We start from the raw sequence: 21668 nt of genomic DNA, 5'->3' as shown, positions 1-21668 counted from the left end.
CCCTATAAGTTTCATTGTTTTACATACAAATCCATGACCCATTTTGAGTTAGTTTATGTATAAGGTGTGAGACTTCGCACTCAGGTTCTTTTGTTTTGCTTTGTTTTGGCTTATGGATATCAATGGCTCTGTATTCTCTGTCCAAAAAGCTATCTTTCCGCCACTGAATTGCTTTTGCATTTTTAGCTAAAAGCAGTTGGACATATTTGTGTGAATATAGTTCTGGATTTTCTATTCTGTTCTATTGGTCCATGTACCTCTTCCCACTAATGCCACCCACACAGCCTTGATTACTATCGCTATACAATGAATTTTGAAGTTGAGTAGATGGGTTCCTTCCACTTCATTCTTCTTCAAAATTGTTTTAGCTATTCTAGTTTCTTTGTCATTTCATAGAAACTTTATAACAATCTTGTCTCTATCTAAAAAGCATGTTGCTGGGATTTTGATAAGAATATATACCAATTTGGGGACAATTGATAGTTTTACTGTGAAGAATCTTCCAGTCCATGAATATGGTATGTCTCTTCATTTATGCAAATCTTTTTGGTTTCTTTCATCACATTTTAAGCATATAAGTACTGCACGTGTTCTGTTACATTTACACCTGAGTATTTAATTTTTTTCAAGTGATTTTTTAAAGTGTAAATAGTATTGCATTTAAAATGTTGTGTCCCTTTGTTCATTTCTGGTAAATTAAATACAATTTAATTTGTGTATCTATCTTTTTTCTTACAACCTCACTGGACTGTTATTAATTCTAGGTGATTTTTTTTTAATTCTTTGGGATTGACTTTCATTGTGTGATTTGCAAATATGGGAAGTTTTATTTCTTTCTTTCTAAATTGTGTACTTTTATTTTTTTGCTGGCTAGAACTTCCAATATAATGCTGAGTTGGAGTGGTAAGACTGGACATTCTTTTCTTTTGTTGTACATAGAGGGAAGTAGTCTTTTACTGTTAAAATAATGTTAGCTGTAGTGCTTTATGGATGCTTTTCAGCAAGTTGAAGTTGTCCCTCTATTTCTATTTTTCTGAGAGTTTTTCTGATGAATGGAAAATTTGGGAGAGGGCAGTAATTCTTTCATTATTAAAAATTCCTTAGTGAAATCTGGCTGTCAATGGGCATGCTATTGATTGAGCACCCACTGTATGTTATGCTAGGCCCTGTGAGACATATAGGAGCTTGAAATTTGACACTTGCCCTCAAACATTAAGGAAAGATGATTTCCATCTTATTATTGAGCAGATACTGTAGTTCTGCAGAAGACCCAAGATAGAAAATGCTAGTAATGACCTGGCCAGAGGTGGTACTTAGACTGGCCTCTGGGAATGAGCAGAGCCTGAGAGAGAGAGAGAGAGAGAGAGAGCAAAACAGAGAACTAAGGAAATCTAAAGGATCCAAAATTCTGTTCCCCAACAAGCATGATGGTAAGTCAAAAATTTGCAGGATACAGTTAACTTTTGATTCATGGAGATGGATTATCTCTGTTTTGTGGATTATCCTTGAAAAATGCTTCCTCCCTTTCTTCATTCAGTTGAGCATTTGGGCTGTCTTTTCTGCCATCAGTCAGCATGCTCAGAGAATGCAAACTAATATTACCATTAGCTAAAGAAAAACATAATTAAGAAGGGCAATGTGTTGTCCCTAAGTTATATCATTTATTCCAAACTAAATAGGAGTGATATTTATATTTTGTTTGTAGATATCCACACCACTTCTCTCCCTCTTAAGGATAAACAAAAATCAGCCATGGGGCTCTCTACACATCATATTTATTAGTTGGCCTGGGAGCCAAGAGTAAGGCTGGAGAGATCATGGACCACATGGCATCTGATTCATCGGACCCGTCCATATTTTTATGAGTTTACTCTAACATAAAGTAATAATGAATAGTGCTCTCATCTGCAAAATTAAAACTCCTGGCACATTACCCACAGGTCATGCTTTGGGTTGTCTTTCTACAGCATTGATGGATTTGCATGGGCCTGGCCCTTCTATCTCACTTCGTCCTGCTGGTGACCAGTGGCTCATCTTTGAGGCAGATGGCCAGGGTTAAGGGTGGAAGCTGAGGCCATGAGGCAGGGTGAAATTAACTGCTCCCTTCACATGGGGATTGAACCCCTGACCTTCACCTCATTAGCACAGCACTCCAACACAGCAATTCCCAGCCTCCACTTTATATCACCCCAGGGTGTTTCCATTTATCTCAAGAGGGAGCTGTGGAATTCCCCAAACAAAATTAATTTTAACTCACTTTAATTTAAACATTAAATACGGGCTATGCAGGCCCTGCTTTTCAGGAGTAGAGGGGAGTGGCTGACGTTAAAAAATGAAACCACCACGATGCACTGTCCCCCAGGCACCCTGAAACGGCCTCTCTAACCCGCTGAACCAGTCTGGTGAGGAAGGGGTCTACATGTAAGTAGGGGCATGGAAGGCTTTAGTTATGGGGAAGACGAGCTCAATCCTACCAAACATCTGCATTTCAGAGGACCGTTTCATGTAGTCAGCTGGGCATACTCTTAAGTGTGCCTGGGCCTGATGGGCACAGTTCAGCTTTGGTCTAGCCCAAACCCCTCTTTTTCATTCTAGGGACTGTGATGCTTTGCGCAGTCTTAGGAATTTGCTGCAGGAACAATTTGTGATTTATTAAGACAATAAATTGGGCTCTGTTGTCGGGGCTTTTTCCTGGGTCAATACACAAGATTTATCACCACCATGCTGGCCCGGGAAGCGGGTGGCTCAAAGGTTTCCAGGGCATTCTGGCCACTGGGTTATTTTGGAGACAAGTAAGGTCTCAGCAGGCCTTTTGCAGCGCAGGTCAGTGGCTTAAGTGCAAGGCAGGGAAGGGAACTGGGAAGCAGTTAATGAACATTTTCAAAACTCTTCATTGTCGTTTACTAAGAATAGGCATACACATTTATTAAGGGATAATAAATATACTTCCTTATACTGGCGGTGGCACACTGTAATTTGTATTGGACTTTCACATACATTATCTCATTTGTTCTTCACACACCTGTCAAGAATTACTATCTTCATTTATTGATGAGCAAACAGACTCAGAAAAATTAAGTGACTTGCCCAAGGTCGCACAGCTAGTAAATCACAGATGCAATACCAGTTCCCATGTCTCTTCATATCCTGTGCCCTTTTCATTATACTTCTTTTATCTCAGTTTATCATCCACATCCATTTTGTTTTGGCAGGGAAGGGTCTAGTATCTCCATTTTACAGAACAAATTGACACGAAGATGTAATTAAACTTTTTGGCTCCTGCCTTTTGAAAATGCTCTCTCTTTGATGATATTATATCCCTTCCTTGTTGAAGGGCAAGGCATTCTTCTGCAGGATAATTTCTGCTCTCTGAGTCCAGAATTTCCACTATCATTGTCACTGCCATGATGACGGTGGTGTGCCCTCTGCATCTGACGTGGGTTCACACCAGCCACTCCTGGGTTGGGAGGAGTTTGCACACAAATGGGTTTTTCACATCTACTTAAAACTGCTCTGTCAACTCCATGACCTCAAGCAGCTGTTGTCAAAGCACTTTCCCTCTCAGTCCTTCAAGGATAGGCACTTTCTTCGAGATTTTTCTTGCAGTGACGTTCTGTGAAATTCTTCTAATACTTCTAAAACTTGAAGTACGCTTTCCCAATTGAGCCCTTTTTTTTTTAATTTTTAAAAATCTATTTTTGAGAGACAGAGAGAGACAGCATGAGCAGGGGAGGGTCAGAGAGAGAGGGAGACACAGAATCTGAAGACAGGCTCCAGGCTCTGAGCTGGCTGTCAGCACAGAGCCTGATGCGGGGCTCAAACCCACGAACCGTGAGATCATGACCTGAGCCGAAGCTGGACGCTCAACCCACTGAGCCACCCAGGCGCCCCCCAATTGAGCCCTTTGACCCACCCCCAAAATGACTAACTTTCCCAAACCCATTCTAGATGCATGGCCACACTGTGGCCATCCCCCTTGGAGGAGAACTCGACCTCTTCTGAATGCCTCTATTATTCATTATCTAGATGATTCATGTCTAGACGTGGATTGGAGTTTATGGTACAGTAGAAAATAGTTGTTTTTAGCTGCCCAGTATCTACATTCTCTTCTTAGATTGAAGGAGCACAGAGAAGCCAGGCCAACAGCATATGACAGACCCTGGCCAAACTTGAGTAAGAGATGATTCTACTAGGATATAAACTCCATTTGGGCAAAGTTTTGTCTCTTTTGGTTCATGCTTGAATCCCCAGGTCTAGAACAGTGCCAGCCTCCTACTAAATTATTTACTCAGCGAATGAACTAATGATGCAGAGATGATGAGATTAAAATTGATAGTGGTTGGCCGTGGGGAGGCGGCCCAGCAGCCGAGGCTGTGTCCATCGATGGCATAGGTTGCTCCTACTTCCTGCCTCCCTTTGCTTACGCTCCATTTACTGAGCCCGGTGCTGGAGCCTTACCCCATGATTCCGTCTCCCACTCAAATTATCCAGAATTGGTTTCTAAGGCAGCACCGAGAAGCCTGACTGATGTAAGTAGAATAGGGTTGATTAACCAAGTATACGTATTTTACCCACTTCACTTAGATGGTAAACTTCTGAAGGCCACGGGAGGTCCTACATCTCGCTGCGTTCCTCATAACATCTGGAACGGCGCTTTGCAAATAATCCGTGCTCAAGGCATGTTTGTAGATGGTGACAAGGAGGATTTAATATGTTTTATTAAAGGCCAGGCATCTAAGAGGTTGGGCGTTCTGGGGACCATTTTTCCTATGTGTGCCTAGGGGCACACTTACATATATACGCACACCCGCATTTTCTCATTTGCGAGACATCATTTGCAAGAGGCCATTTGGGTAATGCAGGGGGCCCACTGAAACCGGAAGAAATTCAAGGCCATGGGCCAGCTACACCACGGGAGCCCCGCACCCAGCCAAACGTTCTCACTGGCAAATCAAACTCGAAAGCTGTCACCAAATTCTGCTCCCTGACGGTCCCAATTCAACACTGTGCTGAGAGACAAGCAGAGAAACCCAAGTGAAGACCGCCGGCATGTCTTTTTGGGCAGCCAGCAGCCTTCGCAGAGGGTCAGCACAGACACCGGCAGAGAACATTCTCTGGGCAGGACTCCATCTCTAAATTAGGCACCACTTCAGAAGATCTCAGCCTCATACCTTATGGGACTTGTTTTTTTTTTTTTTTTTTTTTAAGATCCAACATTTGTTCTTAATTATTCCCAATAAAACTTTCTAAATAAATGTAGCACCATTTATTTATTCACACACTTACTCATTTATTCAAGGAAATCTGTGTTGCCTATGGGCCAAGACCTTTGGCCTCAGTTGATGGTAAAACCTCCTGAAGCAGGTACCCCATTCTCACTGTGCATGTTCAAGGTGAAGAAACCCAGTGACATAAAGCCATCTCCCACAGCTCCCTGATATCAAAACTTAGATTAAGACTCCGATCATTTGACTTTTAAATCTGAGCAGCCACCCCTGGACTGGTGCTGACTGAGAAACACGGACTAGGCAAAGTGCCCTCACACGGCATCCTGCGGTGTGCACAACACCTTAGCTGTCTTGTTAAGTCCCCAATATCGTTTCGGAAGTTTGTAATGATTTTGCAGGATGGCTTTGAGTTATGTCACTGTGTTGCCAACCATCCTAAAGTCCTCAACGGAAACCAACTGTAGTTTGAGTTGCCATATGTCATTTAGCCGGACGTGCCCGCGGTCAGCGTGTGGCGCTGAGGTGGAGGGCAGGATCTCAGTGTCACGGGAAACAAGTAGGGCCACAGTCTCATGTTTGAGGGTCTGGGCTTAGACGGAAGGGAATTCGGTGGACAGAGCTTGAAAGTACCATTAGGAGAGGTCATTCCATACGAAAAGAGAGATTTGGTTTAAAAAAAAAAAAAAAGGAGAAGAAGGAAGGGCTCCCAAATGAGAAGAGTTGCCCGAGAAAGTCCTTGCAAATTTGAAGGAACCACCAGTCTGGAAGGTGATTCTCTTAATGTGAAGGATTATCAGGGTCACCTGGGGCTCTTTTTAAAACTCGACCTTCCGAGGCAGCCCTGCCTTAGAGCATCTGTTAGGCGAGTCTGGGTTGAGGCCCAGGAATCTGTATTTTTATCAGCCTCCCTCCCGGCCCCCAGCCCCCACCCCCACCCCCCAGCCCCACACCAATTTTTATAATCAGGAAAGATTATATCAGGAACAGTGAGCGAGCTCTGGGTTTGAGGAGACTGCCTTTCAAAGTGAAAAAATAGCCTGACAAGCCAGGTCCAAGAGAGGGGCTCTGGGTCAAAAAGGCAAGAACCAAAACAACATGAACCTTTAAAAACAAGTGAGTTGGCAAAAAGCAGCTGTAGCCCGTGCTGAATGATTTCCCACGACTTCTAGAAAACAGCTGTGTCCGCAGACCCCTGCTCACAAGCAGGATGAATGGAGTCTGTGTGCGCCTTGAGATGCCACCACAATGCGCACATTCTTATGGCGGTGCTCCAGGGAGCCGTTCCTTATGAACCCCCCTGTCTCCCCAAGGCCCAGGTTGGTTTTCCTTGGATCATCTCCCTTCTCCCTTCTTGGAGGCTGTTCCTCGGATCAAATGACCACGTTTCCCTGTCCTGGGGTGTCCTGAAGGCCTGGCACAGTGAATCTCATGGGAGGGCCAGAGGCCTGCTGTTGCTTGGGGTGCCAGGAGCTTAATTTCCACTGCTGTCCGGATCACACCTCCAAGCAGCTGATCCCACTGTGGGTGTGAGTACCCGGGGCCTGCAAATATGTGGGGGCTGGTACCCTAGGAGGCCTCGAACATCCTAAGTTTGCTGCTGATTGCTGAGCCCACGATGGGAGCTGTTGCAAGTCACCCAGCCCAGAGAATCCCAGCAGGAGACCGTGAAATGGCTGAAATCCTCCTGTGCAGTCCTTTTCACATACTGTGGTTTAGAGCTGTCTCTCCGGGTTAGTTACTATTACACTGATTTTGCGGAGGAGGATGAAACCTTGACGTAGTTAAGGAACTTGCCACCGTCACAGTTAGCTAGTAAATAAACTGTTTAATATGGAAATATAACACGAATAAAGAAATGTGTTGTGTACTGTTTAGTGGATTATCACAAGTGTGAACACAGTGCCCAAATCAAGAGCTAGGATCTTACCAGCATGAGAGAAATCTCCCCGCGCCCTCTCCAATAATCACCTCTTCCCCATAGTAAGCGTTTTTGTCACCAAAGATGAGATGGATTGCGAAGTTTATAGAAATAGAATCGTACACGATGAATTCCTTTTATCTGGCTTTTTCTCCACTCAGTATTATGTCTGTAAAGTTGATCTAACATTGTTTACCATCCAAACAGTTTTCTCATTTTTAATGCTGTAAGAACTTCCATGGTATGAATTTACCACTATTTATATATTCAGGGACTTCTGGTCATTTAGGTAGCTTTTCATTTCTGCCTATTGCGAATAATGCTTCATGGAACATTCTTCTGTATGTCCTGTGATGTATACACTTTTATGGGGTATATACTGAGGAATGGAATTGCTAGATTAAATAGGGCATGCCTACTTTGGTCTTAGTAGATACCGCTAACACAGTTTTGCAAAGTGGCTATACCGGTTTGTACTCCTAACAAATAGTTACAAGAGTCTGGGGGAATCCATATCCTCACCAACGCTTGATATACCTTCAGGTGAATGTATCTTAGTTTGCGTTTCCCTGATCACTAATGAAATTGAACACTTTTTCAAACATTTTTGCTCAGTTGGGTATGTATTGCCCTGTTTGGGTCTTTTGCCCATTTTTCTATTGGGTTGTGTTTCTCTTGGTGACATATATGAGTTCTTTATGTTTTCTGGGTATGAACCCTTTGCCAGTTATATGGATCACAAATATCATCTTCTCTGTGGCTTTCCTTTTCACTCTTAATGATTTCTTTTGATGGGATAAAGATTCAAATTTTAATTTAGTTAATTTATCAAGGTTTTCTTTCCAGATTCTGCTTTTTCTTCCTGTTATATGTAATTGACTCTTGTATACTGACATCTTTTTATCCAACACATTTGGTTGAATTACTTATTAATTCTGATAGTTTTCTAAAAAATATTTTGTACTTTCTATATATACAATTTTTCTTTCATTCCAATTCTTAATATTTTATTTTATTTTTACTTTATTGCAAAGTCTAGGACCTTAAGTATAATGACAAACAGAAGTAGAGACAGGGAGTATCTTTCTTTTATTCCCAATATTGGGGGGCAAGTATCACTATTTGAACATTAAGTATGATATTTACTAGAGGTATTTTTATAGATAATCCCTCATATTAAAGTTTTTCCCATCTATTCCTAGTTGCCTAAGAGAGTACTTTTTATTATCACTAGGGGTTTAGTTTTATGAGATTATTTTTCTGAATTCCTTAAGTTGATCAATGATTTTCATCTTTATTCTGCTACTGTGGTAAATTACTGATTTTGGAACATTGAGTCTTCAAATAAGACCCATTTTGTTTGTTGGATCCAGTACAATAATGTTTTGTTTAGGATTAGCCTCCATGTTTGGAAGAAAGAAATAGCCTATGGTTTTCTCTCCCAGTCAGGTTTGATAATAAGGTAATATAACTCTTAAATATGAGTTGACAGGCCACTTGTCTATTTTTTAAAGTAGTTTGTATATGATTAATTACATTTCATCCATAAGTATTTGGAAAAATTTACTGATAAAGCCATCTGGTTCTGGAGTTTTCCTTGTGGAAAGATTTTTCATTATGGATTTAATTTATTTAATAGATAAAAGACTATAAACTGGTTCAGAACAGCCTCTTATTTAATTGCTATGGGCTAGATTGATAAATCCCCCCCCCCACTTCCTGGTATTAATTATTTGTGCCTCATCCTTTTTAAAAGAAATCAGTCTTGTCAGGAGCTTATCAATTTTATTGGTCTTTTTGAAAAGATAATTTTTGGCTTTGTTGGTTTTCTTTGTTGTATTATTATTTCCCCCTTCATTAATTCCTGCTGTTTATTATTTCCTTCCTTGTCGTATCTCAGTTTAATTTGCAATTCTTTTACTAAAATCTTAAGATGGAAACTTGGTGCATTGTTTCTTGATCCTTTCTTCTTTACTAATGATGCATTCAAGGCTATAAATTTGTCTTAAGCATGCATTGGCTGCATCTCATAAGTTTTGATATGTTTCAGTTTTACTGTCTTTCACTAAAATATTTTCTAATTTCCATTGTGATGTCTACATTGACTCATCAGTTGCTTAGGAATGTACTGCCTCATTTTATATCACATAAATCCAGTCAAGCACTGAGCTCTTAAAAAATGATTCAGGATTTCGGCAGCCAGCTCTCTCTCTGGATCACCCCTTCCAGCGGAGTCTCACCTGAGGGCCTGAGGTGTCCAACCCGACCCTTCCTCCTGCGTTCCCTTTGTGTTCCCAGCCCCAGAAGACTCCTAGAAGCTCCGCTCAACTTAGCTTTTCATCTGCTGCCTGGGGCGTGCCAAGCGCCGCGGGGAAACATGGCAGATGCTCAGGATCTGCTCACGTCTAGTTTCTGAAATCTTAGCTCTTTAGGTTCTCATCGCACTGGTAGTTTTGTGAAGGCATCAAAAAACTTTAAGCATTTAAGACAATATCTTGTCTACATTACCCAGTGTTCTCACCAGGGAAGGTGGTCCGAGACGAGCCCGTCTGTGGTTAGCTCAAGGGAGGGTGTCCTCGAGCCCTGATTCAGGCCCAGGTCTGCACATGCCCAGACCCCAGAGCCAAACCCATACTGCCGAGCCCAGGCGCTCAAGGGGAATGGTAAGCCATTCTCGCTGCTCAGCTCCCTGCTTTGCCTTCCTCGTTCTTTTTGATCTAGTCCTTTGGCTTAAGCATTGCCAGTTATTGAACCTCAGGTTTAAAATGTGCTCAACGCAAATTTTCTAATTAACTTCTTAATGAAACTAATCTTTTGGGGGTCACTTTCTGATGGTTCTTCATAGGGCCTCATAAGACCCCTGCTGCCTCTTTCCCAAGTTCATCTTTTCAGGGTCTGAAACCAATAGCAAAATGTAGGGGAAACAGAAGCAGAGACAAATTGTCCTATGATTCTTTATCTCCCCTAGCCTGAGGGGAATCCTCCGCAGGAGTTCACAAGGAACAGTTCCTAAGGCTCTCCCTCAGGGGGTTCCTTGCTGTCAGTGTGAATGCCCTGACTGGCCATATCTCCCTTTTCCCTTTGGCTACTGGGAAGCCCAGAGTGTAGAGCTAACTTTACAGGTCACCTCTAGCAACTAGGTCCATGTGTAGAGACCAGATGTGACTTTTCCTCTCTGGCTAGACTTCTCCCTCTTATTTCTCTTTTCCTTAGCTCAGAATTTTCATTATTTTCATATATTTTACCATGTTATTCTGTCTCTCTCTGGAACTTTCCATGACACTGGAGTTACTTTTGTCAATCTGTGTTACCACTTGGAGTTTATTGATTTAAAAAATTTCAACTCTGGACACATTGAAAGACAACAGGATTGGGGCGCCAGGGTGGCTCAGCTGGTTAAGCATCCGACTTTGGCTCAGGTCATGATCTCATGGTTTGTGGGTTTGAGCCCCATGTCAGGCCCTGTGCTGTCAGCTCAGAGCCTGGAGCCTGCTTCAGATTCTGTGTCTCCCTCTCTCTCTGCCCCTTCCCCGCTCGCTCTCTGTCTCTGTCTCTCAAAATAAAGATAAAAAAAAAAAAGACAATAGGATTATGAGCAGTACTGTTAATTTCTAGACTTGATTGCGAAATTAGATCTTTATGAATTTTTGCCATACTTAGTCTCCTGCTCAAGATCATTCATAATTCAACATGGCTTTCCGTGAAAAACACATTTCAAAATAAAAATAAGCCATGTTCTCCGATTAACCAGGAGCAAAGGTAGGTAGACAAATCTGGCCACGCTGGCCAGTGAGCCTGAAAATATGAAGATCAACTTTACAAAGTCATGGGCACATGAAAGAAATTAATTATCAACGTCAGAAACTACAGTATTAGTCATTATTGCAATGCACTAATATGTAAGTATAAGGACTTCTCCAAAACATGCATTACTGTAACTGAAATGTAGTTAATGGAATTTAAAAGTTCAAATCTATCATATAGGTTATAGTACTGTACTATTTATTGTATTTTTTTGGTTTTATTTTGTTTTTTGACATGCATGACCATCTATAGAAGAGTCAGAAAAGGAAAACAATTCACTATCTGCCTTTCTTTTTGATCCATTATTAATATCGCTTCATTTATTATGATTGCTAAAAAATAATGTCCTACATGGGGCACCTGGGTGGCCCAGTCGGTTGAGTGTCTGACTTTGGCTCAGGTCATGATCTCCAATTTGTGGGTTTGGGTCTGGCGTTGGGCTCTGTGCTGACAGCTCGGAGCCTGGAGCCTGCTTTGGATTCTGTGGCTCCCTCTCTCTCTCTGCCCCTCCTCTGTTTGTGCTCTGTGTCTCTGTCTCAGAAAAAAATAAACAAAAAATAATAATAAGAAGAATGTCCTATAGGAGCTGGGGTAATAACATATCCTCCTTGGCGGTCACTCCGCCAGCCTGGCTACGGGCACCTGCCAGGTGCTGCAGAAATCTCTGCTAACCCACAGTTCTGGTGTCTTGATGTTCTCTCCCTGCAACGTGCAACGTCCTTCCTTCTGCTTCCTCAAGGATAAAGGTATTCTTTGCACACCTTTCCTCAGGCCAAGGCTTTTCAGTTTCCTCTGCTCTGGCCTTTGTTCCCAAGTCCAGTCTCCCCTGGGGAGAACAGCTTTCTGTCTGTGTTCTTCCTGCCAAGGAGCTCTGTCAGTCAGCTGCCTGGGCCCCCTTCCTGGCCCAGCCCCTTCTTACTGTGTGGTCTTAAAGCAGGTCACTTCACCTCTCCCTATCTCTCTCTGTAAAACCCAGATAATAATACTTCCCGAAGAAAGAAAGGGTTTTCTTTAAGCCCTTTGAGCTTCAGATGGAGCACACCGCAGCCATGCCCAGGGCTGCCATGTGATTAGGTAACATGAGATGCGGCTCATTATGCTTTGTCTGCAATGAATGCAGCCCGGCCACAAAGCGCTGGAACTTTCGGTTACATTGAAACCCCGTGGTAAGCTGGGGTTGCCTTACACTCAGATAAAGCACACCAGAAAAGAGCAGTCGTTTTGACTAACCCAGTCCTCAATGAATACTCTCATTTGAATCCTCTGCTGAGTAGAGGATGGGTAAGTAAGACGGGACCCATTTACAGGTGCAGGGACCCATCTCCCCAGGCCAGCATCCCCGGAAGCTTTCTCTGCAGGCGCGCCAGACCCCGGGGCAGGCGGGCTGCCCTGTGCAGGGCGGGACCCGTGCCTGTGCAGAGATGGGGACAAGTCAATGGCTACCGTATACTGACTTCCTACTATGTGCCAAGAACTGTGTTAGGTATGTTTTTCCATCTCAAACCCTCAAGATGACTGTATTAAGCCCTAGCTACATTCTGAAAACAAAAGGAAACAAAAACACCCGCTGAACTTTATACATTTTTCACCATAATGAAAGCTGGCCCATTTGGGCCCGTAGATCTGAGCCCAGAAGTTTGGCCCGATGCCTCTTCCCTGATCCCAAGGCTTTAAGACCACACAGTATGGGTCAGCGAGCCACAGAGGGTAGGCTTGCTTTTCTCATTCTGACCCGGGCCTCTGGAGTCTCCTTCTGGATGACGCCTTGTGTAGGCCTCACTCAGCTTGACAAACTTTTTACCCAGAACCCTCTGGTCCCATCTTAACGAATGAAATCAAAACCCCAGTGGGCTCACTCATGTGGCTGCTAGAGCACAGCCCGTCCAAGGTAGGGTCTTGTCTGGGTTTTCCCGTGAGCTGCTTATGAACTGGGGGTGTGCTGCGGAGGGGCTGGAAGGGACCCTGGAAGCAGGGAAGATCCAGGCACGTGTCCTTCTGGTGGGGGCTTCTCTGCTTAGGCCAAGAATCGGGTGCGTGGAGAGAACAGACTGGGGACGAGATTGGTGAAGAATGTCCCTTGGTGACAGAAGAGGGAGGGGTCCACAGGACTGGCAGCTTGGGTCACAGAGCCAGGGGCTTCAGGAGGTGCCCGGTAAGGAGATTGCACTGCTCCCTGGGGAGGAGTCTAGTATGTCAATTGCTGGGAAACATGCTTAGTTGAACTGACTCTCTATGACCCAGGTGTGTGTGTGGGGGCACCGGGGTCCTGTTGTCAGGGAAACCATGGAGTGGAGGGGAACAAACGCTTTGATGGGTGCCGCACTCCCCGGGGGTCCACCTGCTGGGTGCTGATTAGACATCCCGCCCAGAAGAGGTCTCCTGTCATGTAGGCAACTGTTGTTTCCAGAGAGGCCCGGGCTGCCTCACTCCCTGGGGAGCTGATGTTTGGGGAACGATGGAAACAGCTGGTTTCTGGAAGCGTCCAAGGACTTGAGCTGCAGAATCTGCCAAATCCCAAACACTTCTTGCCAAGCACCCTCTCTTCTAGATTTCGAACTCATCTGTGTTTCCAAAGCAGTCTTGTTGAAATGGCCTATCCCCCATACTCTCAATCTGTGGGAAGCTGTCACACACAGGCAGGAAAGGGACCCTCTGGGATCCATTTACGAAGGCTGCTGTGAGCCAGGCCCTGGGCTGAGGCTGCATGCACACTGCCAGGGGTGTAGGAGCACCGGAGTCGGGGACGCCTATTCTCAGGAGGGGGGCAGGTGCCCTGTGAGGAAATAGAGCGGGCAGCTAGGTGGCTCCACAGTCCTCTGGCTTCGGTCTCAAGGCAGATAATTCTGCAACTTTCAATTCCTAACCCGGCCAGCACTGTTTGTACCTGGGACATGTCATTCATCTGGGGACTAGGAGCATGTCATGCGTTATCTTCTCTAAGAAAGCTGTGGGGTCTCTCTTGAACGAGTACTTGAATAAATGAATGAATGAATGGGCTCATGGTATTGGCCATTTGCAAATTCTGTAGGTCCCTGCCACCCCAAGGACTTCTCCAAGGAGCCTCTGGATGTTTCTTCCCAGGAACCTGGTCCTGAGGCCAAGCTTATCACGCAGCCCTCCATCATGCTGTCTTGTCCAGACCCTAGGGCTTCTGGGAGATGGGGGAGAAAAAACAGCAACGCCTCCAGACATTAGGCAAAACCACTGGCCTAATTCATTCACCATGGCGACTTTTTCATCCATAGGCCTGGCGCTGCCTGGGTAGTGCGGTCTGTGAGGCTGCCTTTCAAGTAGAACAGCTGCTTGGCGTTCTGGGCTCACCATGTGGAGGGCAGATGTGACATTCTCCAGGAGGACACTTGTTGGTGGACAACGAGATCGAAAGGCAAACCCCCACAACACCTGACTAACTACTTCTTCTTCTTCTTCTTCTTCTTCTTCTTCTTCTTCTTCTTCTTCTTCTTCTTTTTAACTTTCCAGATCTCAGGACCCATCTGGATACTTCATTAGGATCCTAAGACATCTGGGGACTGCGATGGAAGACACGTGCTTATGTTGGGTGCTTAGTGTATGCCCACATCATGCTAAGCCCTTTCCCATATGTTATCTCAGATAATCCTCCGCCAGAACAACAACCCCAAACCCCTGCCAGAGTGGAATTATCGTTCTCGTTTTATAAAAGAGAAAACAGGCTCAAAGAGGCTCAGTGACTCGCCCAAGGTCACCTAGATGGGAAATAGTAGTTCCTAAATTTGAACCAAGAGAGTGACATCATCAAGGCGTGGTTTGGGAGGTTTTCACTGCAGCCACCCGTGGCAACTACCCTTCCCCACGACACGATGTCTCCTCCCCCAAATAAATATACAATCTGTGTAAGAAGACACAGGGGACACAATGACACTTTAGGGGTTCCCCTGCCTCCTCCCTTTCAGAGACATGGCTGCCCCAAACCCTGTATGCACAGACACCTTGGAGTCCACACTAAATCTGACTCTAAAGGACAAGTCCTTCCCAATACAACCAGATATTAGCTCTCTTAGATTCCTACCAAGAAGACCTTTTCTTTCTTAAAACCTTTGGCAGAAGAGCCAATCAATCAGCGTAGGCACAGATCCCAGAATTTTGCCAGCCCACCCAGGGTCTTCAGCCCATGAAATGCCTTGCACTTCTCAGGGAGCACAGACACATTGCATCCCGGCAGGGGAGGAGCACTGGCATGATGAAGCACAGCCTTCCTGACGTAGATTGGAGTTTCCATTTGTGTCGAGGCATCTGTTGGCCAAGGTCCAGTTCATTCTGGGTTCCAGCTAAATTTATTCAGTCTCAGGGCGCCTGCATGGCTCAGTCAGTTAAGTGTCCAACTTCAGCTCGGGTCATGATCTCCCAGTTCATGGGTTCGAGCCCCATGTTGGGCTCTGTGCTGACAGCTAGCTCAGAGCCTGGAGCCTGCTTCAGATTCTGTGTCTCCCTCTCTCTCTGCTACTCCCTGCTCGCACTCTGTGTCTCTTTCTCTCTCAAAAATAAGTAAACATTAAAAAATTAAAAAAAGTCATTTGGCCTCTAAGTATAGAGACCAAGGTGTTGAATGTGGCTATCCCAACATGGGCTCTTGCCTCAGTGCTGTGCAGCCTCCCTCCTGGAAGTGGGATAGGGACCTAGGGTCAAGGTCAGGCATGGCCTTGTATTTCAGCCAGGAATTCGTTTTCAGATTAAATGTTCACAAGTGGAGAGATGTCATGGGCTAGCTGGGAAATGCAAAAACAAGCCAAGATCCAGGGAATTCAGAAACATAAACAGGTGTAAGTACTTTCGGCTGTTCCCTTCCTTCCTTCAGGAAGGCCGTTCTTGATGCTGTTATTATTTTATGCTCCTAGATCTCCGCACGATCGCAAAGCATTTTCACAGACAGGACTTAGTTTTGACCCACAAGCATTATTGTGCCCGTTTTATAGATGAGAAGTTGGAGACACCAGGAGGTGAATGGCTTTGCCCAAAGTCACAGAGTCAGTAAGTCCAGGAGAGGAGCGGCTTGGGTCAGCTGATTTCATGCCCAGCACGCTCTGCCTCAGGTCTGGAGTGTTCTCCCTCAGAGGGCAAAGGGCTAACACAGGCTTTGAGGAGCCTGGTTAGTTGGCCTTGGCCCAGGACCTGGTGCTTCAGAGTTGAGTTGGATGCTTTTTTGCCGCTGCGTGGCCGTCCGACGCAGGCACTGCATCTCCACCCAGGCTTCTAGTAAGCCACACGCCAGGTCACCTGAAGGAGTGGTGTTGGCCTCCATCCGATGGGAGCTGATGAAGGTGGGGAAGGGGAAGATGGCGGCACCTGGGCTCAGGGATGGTCTCCATTAGCTTCTGAATGACCAATGTCCTCCGTCCCTTGGTCCTGTGGGAGCCTGAGAAGGTGGCAGTCTCTGAGGTGGGGGTCTGGGTGAGCAAGTGGCTGCCCAGGCCTGATGGTTTTTTCATTGAAGCTGTCGTGGGACTACTGCTGTGAGAGCCTGGAGCCTGGAGTCGGAGGAACGGAAGGCTTATCGATGTGGGACTGGAGCTGAATTAGGCTTCATGCTGGGTGGGGCAGGATTTATCTCCTTCTTGCTCGCTGGTCCTGCCTGGGCTGGCTCAGGGGCTGGAGGGAGGGACAGGGTGCCGTCTGCCACCTCAGGGGCTGACCAGAGGAACGTACCGGAAGGGAAGCTGTGGCCCCGTTGACAGAAGCTACCTGGTACCCCAAAGATGTGAGAGACCCCCCCCCAATTCCTGCACTCCTTGCTGTGTGGACAGATGCCCCTGAGGACAGCAGCCCCTCCAGGCCTCTCCCCTGCTTACCCTTCACCCGAGGAGCTCTGTTCCTGGAAATAAGCCCTCTTCTTTCAGGCCATTGATTTCAAAATCCTGCCATTTCCAGGACCCCACATACAGCGGGTGCTCAAATATTCGACAAATAATCGAACAAGTATTTCATGTTGCACCCATACACTTCTGCACAGTAGGTATTAGTGCCCCCGTGTCCTGAGGATGAGTGATGAGCTCCCCGTCTCGTGGCAAGACTTCTGGAGTCAGCTCCCCTCAGCTTGCCCCAACTACTGAAGAGTCGTGGGGCCACAAGGACCGGGCGCATCATTGCCGATCCCACCCCTGAGGTGTCCTTGTGTGTCAAGATGCACAGCAGTGTGGGAGGCTGTGAACAGGCCTAGGGGATGACAGGAGTCACAGAGAATGTTCTGGAATGTTCTGTGTGGGTAAACACCAGCCCTCATGGTCAGGGCTGGGACGGAGTGTCACTTGTTGAGGCGGTGACAAGCTGCAGTCCTGCTGTGTGCTGGAAGAAGCCCACTGAGAGGGCCTGGGACATGCCCGTGGGTGTTTCCTCAGAGCTGCCCTGGGGGTCAGGGGCCAGGGGTCAGAGGTCAGCCCCCAGGAAGTGCCCTGCTCTTCAGAGTGAGGTTCGACTTCCAGATCCAGTCACAGCCCTGGTGCCCCTCCTTGTTCCTGGCCAGGCCGTCCCTGGCTGTCCCCTGTTCTCCCGCACCCCCGACCGTGGGGGTGGCAAAATGTGCTTCTTCCTGAAGCGGTTTCCTCTTTTATGTGCAGTTGAAAACCCTGACCATGAAAGTGACTTCCACAGGCCACTGTAATAGGCACTTGCATAATGGCGTTGGGGGCAGTGTTTGGGGGAACATGGCGCTGGCTGTGCCTCTCCCCCATTTGTGAGGTTCACTTTGGTGAAGTGACACAGTCTCACCCGGTCCCCCAGGCTTGGGGGGAAGGTGTCCCCTGGGAAGGAAGCTGCTTTACAAACCGGCCTCCTCCCTCCCCTTGCACTGCTGACCGTGCGTCCCCCTCCCTGTGCCACAGGGAGACTTTTAACATCTTCAGATTCCTCCATGTTTGCCTTGCAAACATATTTGTCCAACTCACTGTCTAGGGGACGTACGGGGACACTGGAGTCAGAAGCCAGGCTGAGGGTTTAAGTCACAGTGGCAGCTCTTACCAGCTTTGTAACGTTGGGCATGCTCCTCGACCTGCCTCAGTTTCCCTGTTGTAAAACAGGGTCGCCGTGAGGATGGGATGAGTTAATCCACAGAAAGCTGTTGAAACCGTGCCCAGCCCCGTTTCGGTCTTGCTGCTGTCTCTTGGCTTCTTTCTATAGAGACTACTTTGACGATCGTTTGACGCTTGAGTTGTCCGGTTCTCAGTAGCTGGTCAGGCTGACTATCCTGCAGAATTGTACCCTGTGCCTCACCCTCCTCCGGCCCTGAGCAGCACCCCCAACTCGCCCACCTCAGGGGTGAACACAGCATCGAAACTGCTGTTGGTAGAGAGGCATGTGGCAAAGAGAAACCACAGGGTCCCATGTGGTTTGCAACTGGCTCATGGGAGTGGGTGTTGTCGCTCATGCTTTATTGCAGGCCCGGATCACATTTCCCTTCAGCCATTTCACCCACTGCCAGGGTGAGAGGTCAGTGTGCCCAGCGCCCCCAGGTAGGATGCTGGGGACCTGGAGCCCCCGAGTGCCAGCCAGCGTGGCTGAGTCAGCACTCCTGGTGGGCCACCAGACCCCACGGCTCTGCGGGCCCGAGGGGGAGCTGTCCTTTTGAAAACAGCCAGAGTCTCACGTGTGTTTGGGGGACGCGGGGGTACACAGTGATCGCAATGACGATAGGCAACCAAAGCAATGGAAATACGTCCAGAGCAACTCTCTAGATGCGGCTAGCTGGTGCAAAACTGTGAAGTGCAGGGCCAGGTTGTGTCACTTTATTCAAGCAGAGGAGCCCCTGGGTCACACTTGCAGGTGCCCACCTCTAAGCACAGAGTGGGCGCCTCCCCCCGGCACCCGGGGACGCCCACTGTGGGTGCGGTCTGCTTGTGCCTGCATGCCTAGGGACCAGGTGTTGGAGGCTGGGCCACCTCACGCTCCCCTCCCAAGCCGCACAGAGCTGTCCGCATCGCGCAACACACAGCTGGCCCCCAGGACCCCTGGACTTGTTTCTCTTCATTTGGCAGCTCATTCGGGGCTATAAAGGGAGGAAGTGGCCGGGCCATGATTCAGCTGATGTCACAGCTTATCCCTTTCTCCACTGGGACAAGAGGCCTCCTCTTCTCCCATGGGAGAGTCAGCTCTCTAGGTGAACCTCAAGAAGGTGACCTAATAGGAGGAGTGGCTGCACTGTGGGAATGGGCATCTCCATGCCCCAGGAGTCAGAACTCGGGGTTTCCCACAGCCCGGACACTGGGGTGCTTCTCCACCCCTGCTTGCACCCCTCCTTGGAGGAAAACTGTCTTTCATCCCCTTAGCCACTATTTTTCGACACCAGTTTTAATTTGAGGCGCCTTTTCTCCTGGAGATTGCAAAAATTAAATCGTTTTTAAGCAACCCAACAACGCTTCTGGGGTTTGTAACAAACTTGTGAAATTTGCGGAACTTGGCGGTTGAGGCTCTCTGAGCCTTGCTTCCCCAGGGCCCCGAGGAGCTTCAAGTTGGCTCTATTCTCTCTGGTTTACAGCTGCTCTTGCCAACTGGGGCCCAGCCATTGTGTCTTGGACCAAGATGGCAGTGGGTTCCAAAACCGGCAAGGGGCTCCTGGGGAGGACCTCCATTCCTGGTTGCTGGCCCTGCCCTCCTTCTGTCACTGTGGGGGTCCTGCAGGGGGTGGGTGGCTGGGTGGCCCCCTCCGCAGAGGACATCTCTGTTGTTCCCGCAGGGTTCCACCACCTAGGGACACACAAATGAGCATTCAACATCCCCCTTGTGACACTTCACTCTCTCCCCTTCGATCAAACTGACTCCAGGGTCTCCTGAAGGTGGCCCACACTTCATTTTATGCCACTCTGTTTCCTCTCCCCTGCAGAGGCCCTCTCCATTCATGGCACAGAGCAGTGAAGCCATTTCCACGCCCTAGCTGCTCCTGGGTTTCTACTGTTGCGATGTAAGTAGAGTGTGCAAGGCTGAGTGTGTCTCTGGCTCCTCCAAACACTTAGCTAGAAACTCAGATCCGTGTGGTCGGGACTTGGACAGGGTCAAGGCCAGCAGGATGAACGTGATTTTCTAACTTTCCTTGCTATGTAAGGACCTTTGACATAAGGGAGGGAGCCCTCTTCTGTCCAGGAGGACTTACAGGGAACAGGCAGCCAGGAAGGCAAAGCCCCTCTATTTATCTCTTTGTGGTAATGAACCTGAAGTCTGGCCCAGAAAGATGGGTGCTGGACCCTTTGCCAGCCATGGACCTGGTACTTTTTCATCATTTATATAGTGAGAAGAAACCGCACCTGCCTCATTGGACTGTAGTGATGATTAAATGCACATGAAGTACTTACAACAGTGCTGGACCGATAGTAAATGTATATTATTTGTATTACGTCATTCCAAATGAGGAATGGTCCCATCCTCAGTGAGGATCCCATGGCTCCTCACAGAATAATGTGCACATCCTTCCCCAGGACCTGAGGATATGTTAGGTTACATGGCAAAGGGGAATGAAGGTCACAGAAGGAATTAAGGCTGTGGATCAGCTGATTTTATTATTTTTTAAATTATTTTTTATGTCTATTTATTTTTGAGAGTGAGACAGAGACCATGAGCAGAGGAAGGGCAGAGACGGAGACACAGAGTCCAAAGCAGGCTCCAAGCTCTGAGCTGACAGCACAGAGCCTGATGAGGAGCTAGAAGCGAACCGTAAGTTCATGACCTGAGCCGAAGTCGGACACCCAAAGGACTGAGCCACCCAGGCGCCCTCAGCTGATGTTCAGGTAGGGAGGTGAGCCAAGATTCTCCAGATGGACCAATGTGATCACACGGGTCCTTACAGGTGCAAGAGGGGGCAGAAGATGAGGGTCAGAGGAGAGACGGACAAAGGGTAGAGGCACGCTTGGTAGAGTAAGGAGGCCACCAGGCAAGGAGTGCAGGTGGAGGCGAGGACAGAGTGTCCTTGGAGCATTCCGGAGGCACCCAGGCCTGCTGTCCTTCAGTGTTAGCCCAGTGAGACCGCCGGCAGACTTAGATCCTACAGAAACATCGAGGTTTAAGCTACCACATCTGTGGTGACTTGTTTCTGTCGCAGTTGAGAGAAGACTACAGGAGCTATCCCTGTGTGTCATGTGTGCGGCCTTGGTGACTGACCCCAGATGCTCAGAGCTGCCTGCCCCGTGCTTGGACATCCCCCACTGCAGCGTGCACCACGCTGATCTAGAGAGTGTGCATCTTTCCACACAGCGCTTGGGGAAAACGTGATGCCAGGGCAGCCTCTTCTCCTCTGGGGCTGCTTAGTAAGACCCCAGGATTGGGGGTCGGTTGAGCAACGGACTTCGGCTCAGGTCATGATCGCATGGTGCGTGAGTTGGAGCCCTACATCAGGTTCACTGCCATTAGGATCCTCTTCCCCGTCTCTCTCTGCCCCTCCTCCACTTGCTTTCTCTCAAAAATAAAGGAGACATTAAAAAAAAAAAAGAGTCCAGGATTTTCTTCCATCATGAAGGCTTTAGATTCTCTTAAGATTGGGAGGCATCTGGCCTTCATAGCCTGTGATATTTGGGACGCTCCTGTGACTTCTGAGGGCAACTAAGGAGTTCTGGGTTCTTCCCTACATGATAGGACTGTAGATGCTTGAGCTGGGTTTCAGTTCCCCCCACGATCCTTCTCTTCTAGGAAACATCAATTCCAATAAAAACCTCAGCGCAGAATGGATTCTCCCAGGAACCCGCTGTCCTCAGTGTCAGCTGCTG

At 47.3% G+C, this 21668-nt stretch overlaps 1 long non-coding RNA gene across 1 annotated transcript in view; it reads left to right on the top strand.

The window, feature by feature from the left end:
- Window positions 1-21668, top strand: part of LOC115285033 — a 120667-nt gene that overhangs the window by 83144 nt on the left and 15855 nt on the right. The window contains exon 2 of the long non-coding RNA XR_003905398.1: window positions 19799-19876. This is a non-coding gene — a long non-coding RNA (uncharacterized LOC115285033). The remainder of the gene's footprint in view (window positions 1-19798; window positions 19877-21668) is intronic.

This window comes from Suricata suricatta, chromosome 2 (assembly GCF_006229205.1).
Source record: "Suricata suricatta isolate VVHF042 chromosome 2, meerkat_22Aug2017_6uvM2_HiC, whole genome shotgun sequence".
Lineage (NCBI taxonomy): Eukaryota > Metazoa > Chordata > Mammalia > Carnivora > Herpestidae > Suricata > Suricata suricatta.
This window is presented reverse-complemented; position numbering and strand designations above follow the sequence as displayed.